At 35.6% G+C, this 8,080-nt stretch overlaps 1 non-coding gene across 1 annotated transcript; it reads left to right on the forward strand.

Annotated features, from left to right (window-relative positions):
• The first annotated feature begins 7,674 nt into the window (after nt 1-7,674).
• On the forward strand, nt 7,675-7,746 carry TRNAC-GCA (transfer RNA cysteine (anticodon GCA)). The gene has a single exon. It is a non-coding gene; the product is annotated as a tRNA-Cys (tRNA).
• The last annotated feature ends 334 nt before the right edge of the window (nt 7,747-8,080 follow it).

Consider the following 8,080-nt stretch of genomic DNA (forward strand, 5'->3'; position numbering starts at 1 on the left):
TTCCAAGATCTACATGTGATACGAAATGTATGAATTCTTGCAATGGAAACCTCACTGTATTTTACCAAGGCAGATAAAGGACATCCATCACACCCCATATACTTATAAGGAGGGTTTGGTGGCTGAAAATGCATTGCTTTGATGGTGATTGCATGTTGCTTGCACTTTGTACATATTACTGAATTAATAAAGGTGAACTCTTCAAAATTGGGGGTATAGCTCAGTGGTAGAGCATTTGACTGTAGATCAAGAGGTCCCTAGTTGAAATCTGGGTGCCCTCTTGTTCAACTGTTTTACCTGTAGAAAAAAACATTTACAATCTTAGCATTTGATGTAATGAGCAACACATTTCTACATTTGAAATACTCTTGAAACATAGGGTAAACACCATGAAACTGTTTAGGATTCCTTCATATGATACAAGCTGTGTTTTACATTCACCCAAGTTCTACTGGTGATATTATCAGTTTGAAATAGTCCATTGGAAGCTCATATGAATGTTATAAAACTGTGGTGGAAACCAATAATATGCCCTTAATGAAATGTATTAATTTGTACAGCTGACCAGAAGTGCACTGATGTCATTAGTTCTACAAGTTCCATACAGTCACCACTCAATCACCTTTTTAAAAAAGGGCAGTTTTAAGCATTCAAGGGTTTAACTCAGTGGTAGAGCGTAGGAGTGCAGTTCAAGAAGTCCCTGTTTCATAACCATATACCCTCGTCAATAGATCCTGTTAAAATGTTTTTCAACCCAATGCACTTTAAGAAACAATAGGATATATCATTTCATATAAAAAACAATGAACAATTGGGTTTAACTATGCTCTTAGCACAAAATCAACAAACTGCAGTAGAGAAGTAGTTACGTTTTGCAGAATTTGTGCATTTGACAAAAGTTTTTTTTCCATGTTCCAAGATCTACATGTGATACGGAATGTATGAATTCTTGCAATGGAAACCTCACTGTATTTTACCAAGACAGATAAAGGACATCTTTTGTACCCCTTATACTTATAAGGAGGGTTTGGTGGCTGAAAATGAATTGCTTTGATGGTGATTGCATGTTGCTTCCACTTTATACATATTACTGAATAAATAAAGGTGAACATTTCAGAAATGGGGGTATAGCTCAGGGGTAGAGCATTTCACTGCAGATCAAGAGGTCCCTAGTTCAAATCCGGGTGCCCCCTTGTCCAACTGCTTTACCTGTAGAAATATTTTTTTAATTAAATAAATTGAAGTAAACATTTACAATCTTAGCATTTTATGTAATGAGCAACACATTTCTACATTTGAAATACTCCTGATCATCACCTGAAACATAGGGTAAACACCATTAAGCTCTTTAGGATTTCTTCATGTGATACAAGCTGTGTTTTACATTCACCCAAGTTCTACTGGTGATATGACCAGTTTAAAATAGTCCATTGGAAGCTCATATGAATGTTATAAAACTGTGGTGGAAACCAATAATATGCCCTTAATGAAATGTATTAATTTGTACAGCTGACCAGAAGTGCACTGATGTCATTAGTTCTACAAGTTCCATAGAGTCACCCACTCTATAACATTTTTAAAAAAGGGCAGTTTTCAACATTGAAGGGTTTATGTCAGTGGTAGAGCGTAGGAGTGTAGTTCAAGAAGTCCCTGTTTCATAACCATATACCCTCTTCAATAGATCCTGTTAAAATGTTTTTCAACCCAATGCACTGTAAGAAACAATAGGATATATCATCATTTCATATACAAAACAATGAACAATTGGGTTTAACTATGCTCTTAGCACAAAATCAACAAACTGCAGTAGAGAAGCAGTTACATTTTGCAGAATTTGTGCATTTGACAAAAGATTTTTTTTCCATGTTCCAAGATCTACATGTGATACGAAATGTATGAATTCTTGCAATGGAAACCTCACTGTATTTTACCAAGGCAGATAAAGGACATCCTTCACACCCCTTATACTTATAAGGAGGGTTTGGTGGCTGAACATGCATTGCTTTGATGGTGATTGCATGTTGCTTCCACTTTGTACATATTACTGAATAAATAAAGATGAACTTTTCGGAACTGGCGGTGTAGCTCAGTGGTAGAGCATTTAACCGCAGATCAAGAGGTCCCTAGTTCAAATCTGGCTGACCTCTTATTCAACTGTTTTACCTGTAGAAAAAAACATTTACAATCTTAGCATTTGATGTAATGAGCAACAAATTTCTACATTTGAAATACTCCTGATCATCACCTGAAACATAGGGTAAACACCATTAAGCTGTTTAGGATTTCTTCATATGATACAAGCTGTGTTTTACATTCACCCAAGTTCTACTGGTGATATTATCAGTTTGAAATAGTCCATTGGAAGCTCATATGAATGTTATAAAAGTGTGGAGGAAACCAATAATATGCCCTTAATGAAATGTATTAATTTGTACAGCTGACCAGAAGTGCACTGATGTCATTAGTTCTACAAGTTCCATACAGTCACCCACTCTATCACCTTTTTAAAAAAGGGCAGTTTTCAGCATTCAAGGGTTTGACTCAGTGGTAGAGCGTAGGAGTGCAGTTCAAGAAGTCCCTGTTTCATAACCATATACCCTCTTCAACAGATCCTGTTAAAATGTTTTTCAACCCAATGCACTTTAAGAAACAATAGGATATATCATCATTTCATATACAAAACAATGAACAATTGGGTTTAACTATGCTCTTAGCACAAAATCAACAAACTGCAGTAGAGAAGCAGTTACATTTTGCAGAATTTGTGCATTTGACAAAAGATTTTTTTTCCATGTTCCTAGATCTACATGTGATACGAAATGTATGAATTCTTGCAATGGAAACCTCGCTGTATTTTACCAAGGCAGATAAAGGACATCCTTCGCACCCCATATACTTATAAGGAGGGTTTGGTGGCTGAAAATGCATTGCTTTGATGGTGATTGCATGTTGCTTGCACTTTGTACATATTACTGAATTAATAAAGGTGAACTTTTCAAAATTGGGGGTATAGCTCAGTGGTAGAGCATTTAACCGCAGATCAAGCGGTCCCTAGTTCAAATCTGGGTGCCCTCTTGTTCAACTGTTTTACCTGTAGAAAAAAACATTTACAATCTTAGCATTTGATGTAATGAGCAACACATTTCTACATTTGAAATACTCCTGAAACATACGGTAAACACCATGAAACTGTTTAGGATTTCTTCATATGATACAAGCTGTGTTTTACATTCACCCAAGTTCTACTGGTGATATTATCAGTTTGAAATAGTCCATTGGAAGCTCATATGAATGTTATAAAACTGTGGTGGAAACCAATAATATGCCCTTAATGAAATGTATTAATGTGTACAGCTGACCAGAAGTGCACTGATGTCATTAGTTCTACAAGTTCCATACAGTCACCCACTCTATTACCTTTTTAAAAAAGGGCAGTTTTCAGCATTCAAGGGTTTAACTCAGTGGTAGAGCGTAGGAGTGCAGTTCAAGAAGTCCCTGTTTCATAACCATATACCTTTGTCAAAAGATCCTGTTAAAATGTTTTTCAACCCAATGTACTGTCAGAAACAATAGGATATATCATCATTTCATATAAAAAACAATGAACAATTGGGTTTAACTATGCTCTTAGCACAAAATCAACAAACTGCAGTAGAGAAGCAGTTATGTTTTGCAGAATTTGTGCATTTGACAAAAGTTTTTTTTTCCATGTTCCAAGATCTACATGTAGTACGAAATGTATGAATTCCTGCAATGGAAACCTCACTGTATTTTACCAAGGCAGATAAAGGACATCTTTTGTACCCCTTATACTTATAAGGAGGGTTTGGTTGCAGCTGAAAATGCATTGCTTTGGTGGTGATTGCATGTTCTTTCCACTTTGTACATATTACTGAATAAATAAAGATGAACATTTGAGAAATTGGGTTATAGCTCAGGGGTAGAGCATTTCACTGCAGATCAAGAGGTCCCTAGTTCAAATCTGGGTGCTTCCTTTATCTATCTGTTTTACCTGTAGAAATATTTTTGTTAATTAAATAAATTGAAGTGAACATTTACAATCTTAGCATTTTATGCAATGAGCAACACATTTCTACATTTGAAATACTCCTGATCATCACCTGAAACATAGGGTAAACACCATTAAGCTGTTTAGGATTTCTTCATATGATACAAGCTGTGTTGTACATTCACCCAAGTTCTACTGGTGATATGATTAGTTTGAAATAGTCCATTGGAAGCTCATATGAATGTTATAAAACTGTGGTGGAAACCAATAATATGCCCTTAATGAAATGTATTAATTTGTACAGCTGACCAGAAGTGCACTGATGTCATTAGTTCTACAAGTTCCATACAGTCACCCACTCTATCACCTTTTTAAAAAAGGGCAGTTTTCAGCATTCAAGGGTATATGTCAGTGGTTGAGCGTAGGAGTGCTTTTCAAGAAGTCCCTGTTTCATAACCATATACCCTCTTCAATAGATCCTGTTAAAATGTTTTTCAACCCAATGCATTTTAAGAAACAATAGGATATATCATCATTTCAAATACAAAACAATGAACAATTGGGTTTAACTATGCTCTTAGCACAAAATCAACAAACTGCAGTAGAGAAGCAGTTACATTTTGCAGAATTTGTGCATTTGACAAAAGATTTTTTTCCATGTTCCAAGATCTACATGTGATACGAAATGTATGAATTCTTGCAATGGAAACCTCACTGTATTTTACCAAGGCAGATAAAGGACATCCATCGCACCCCATATACTTATAAGGAGGGTTTGGTGGCTGAAAATGCATTGCTTTGATGGTGATTGCATGTTGCTTGCACTTTGTACATATTACTGAATTAATAAAGGTGAACTTTTCAAAATTGGGGGTATATCTCAGTGGTAGAGCATTTGACTGCAAATCAAGAGGTCCCTAGTTGAAATCTGGGTGCCCTCTTGTTCAACTGTTTTACCTGTAGAAAAAAACATTTACAATCTTAGCATTTGATGTAATGAGCAACACATTTCTACATTTGAAATACTCTTGAAACATAGGGTAAACACCATGAAACTGTTTAGGATTCCTTCATATGATACAAGCTGTGTTTTACATTCACCCAAGTTCTACTGGTGATATTATCAGTTTGAAATAGTCCATTGGAAGCTCATATGAATGTTATAAAACTGTGGTGGAAACCAATAATATGCCCTTAATGAAATGTATTAATTTGTACAGCTGACCAGAAGTGCACTGATGTCATTAGTTCTACAAGTTCCATACAGTCACCACTCAATCACCTTTTTAAAAAAGGGCAGTTTTAAGCATTCAAGGGTTTAACTCAGTGGTAGAGCGTAGGAGTGCAGTTCAAGAAGTCCCTGTTTCATAACCATATACCCTCGTCAATAGATCCTGTTAAAATGTTTTTCAACCCAATGCACTGTAAGAAACAATAGGATATATCATTTCATATTAAAAACAATGAACAATTGGGTTTAACTATGCTCTTAGCACAAAATCAACAAACTGCAGTAGAGAAGTAGTTACGTTTTGCAGAATTTGTGCATTTGACAAAAGTTTTTTTTCCATGTTCCAAGATCTACATGTGATACGAAATGTATGAATTCTTGCAATGGAAACCTCACTGTATTTTACCAAGACAGATAAAGGACATCTTTTGTACCCCTTATACTTATAAGGAGGGTTTGGTGGCTGAAAATGAATTGCTTTGATGGTGATTGCATGTTGCTTCCACTTTATACATATTACTGAATAAATAAAGGTGAACATTTCAGAAATGGGGTTATAGCTCAGGGGTAGAGCATTTCACTGCAGATCAAGAGGTCCCTAGTTCAAATCCGGGTGCCCCCTTGTCCATCTGCTTTACCTGTAGAAATATTTTTTTAATTAAATAAATTGAAGTAAACATTTACAATCTTAGCATTTGATGTAATGAGGAACACATTTCGACATTTGAAATACTCATGATCATCTCCTGAAACATAGGGTAAACACCATTAAGCTGTTTAGGATTTCTTCATATGATACAAGCTGTGTTTTACATTCACCCAAGTTCTACTGGTGATATGATTAGTTTGAAATAGTCCATTGGAAGCTCATATGAATGTTATAAAACTGTGGTGGAAACCAATAATATGCCCTTAATGAAATGTATTAATGTGTACACCTGACCCGAAGTGCACTGATGTCATTAGTTCTACAAGTTCCATACAGTCACCCACTCTATCACCTTTTTAAAAAAGGGCAGTTTTCAGCATTCAAGGGTTTATGTCAGTGGTGGAGCGTAGGAGTGCTTTTCAAGAAGTCCCTGTTTCATTACCATATACCCTCGTCAATACATCCTGTTAAAATGTTTTTCAACCCAATGTACTGTAAGAAACAATAGGATATATCATCATTTCATATAAAAAACAATGAACAATTGGGTTTAACTATGCTCTTAGCACAAAATCAACAAACTGCAGTAGAGAAGCAGTTACGTTTTGCAGAATTTGTGCATTTGACAAAAGTTTTTTTTTCCATGTTCCAAGATCTACATGTGATACGAAATGTATGAATTCTTGCAATGGAAACCTCACTGTATTTTACCAAGGCAGATAAAGGACATCTTTTGTACCCCTTATAGTTATAAGGAGGGTTTGGTGGCTGAAAATGCATTGCTTTGAGGGTGATTGCATGTTGCTTCCACTTTGTTCATATTCCTGAATTAATAAAGGTGACCGTTTTAGAACTGGGGGTATAGCTCAGTGGTACAGCATTTGACTGTAGAACAAGTGGTCTCTAGTTCAAATCTGGGTGCCCCCTTGTTCAACTGTTTTACCTGTAGAAAAAAAACATTTACAATCTTAGCATTTGATGTAATGAGGAACACATTTCTACATTTGAAATACTCCTGATCATCTCCTGAAACATAGGGTAAACACCATGAAACTGTTTAGGATTTCGTCATATGATACAAGCTGTGTTTTACATTCACCCAAGTTCTACTGGTGATACTATCAGTTTGAAATAGTCCATTGGAAGCTCATATGAATGTTATAAAACTGTGGTGGAAACCAATAATATGCCCTTAATGAAATGTACTAATTTGTACAAATGACCAGAGGTGCACAGATGTCATTAGTTCTACAAGTTCCATACAGTCACCCACTCTATCACCTTTTTAAAAAAGGGCAGTTTTCAGCATTCAAGGGTTTATGTCAGTGGTAGAGCGTAGGAGTGCTTTTCAAGAAGTCCCTGTTTCATAACCATATACCCTCTTCAATAGATCCTGTTAAAATGTTTTTCAACCCAATGCACTGTAAGAAACAATAGGATATATCATCATTTCATATACAAAACAATGAACAATTGGGTTTAACTATGCGCTTAGCACAAAATCAACAAACTGCAGTAGAGAAGCAGTTACATTTTGCAGAATTTGTGCATTTGACAAAAGATTTTTTTTTCCATGTTCCAAGATCTACATGTGATACGAAATGTATGAATTCTTGCAATGGAAACCTCACTGTATTTTACCAAGGTAGATAAAGGTCATCCTTCGGATCCCATATACTTATAAGGAGAGTTTGGTGGCTGAAAATGCATTGCTTTGATGGTGATTGCATGTTGCTTGCACTTTGTACATATTACTGAATTAATAAAGGTGCACTTTTCAGAACTGGGAGTATAGCTCAGTGGTAGAGCATTTGACTGCAGATCAAGAGGTCCCTAGTTCAAATCTGGGTGCCCCCTTGTCCAAATGTTTTACCTGTAGAAATATTTATCAATTAAATAAATTGAAGTAAACATTTACAATCTTAGCATTTCATGTAATGAGCAACACATTTCTACATTTGAAATACTCCTGATCATCTCCTGAAACATAGGGTAAACACCATGAAACTGTTTAGGATTTCTTCATATGATACAAGCTGTGTTTTACATTCACCCAAGTTCTACTGGTTATATTATCAGTTTGAAATAGTCCATTGGAAGCTCATATGAATGTTATAAAACTGTGGTGGAAACCAATAATATGCCCTTAATGAAATGTATTAATTTGTACAGCTGACCAGAAGTGCACTGA

Source organism: Ambystoma mexicanum, chromosome 4q, assembly GCF_040938575.1.
Source record: "Ambystoma mexicanum isolate Mex_15411 chromosome 4q, UKY_AmexF1_1, whole genome shotgun sequence".
Lineage (NCBI taxonomy): Eukaryota > Metazoa > Chordata > Amphibia > Caudata > Ambystomatidae > Ambystoma > Ambystoma mexicanum.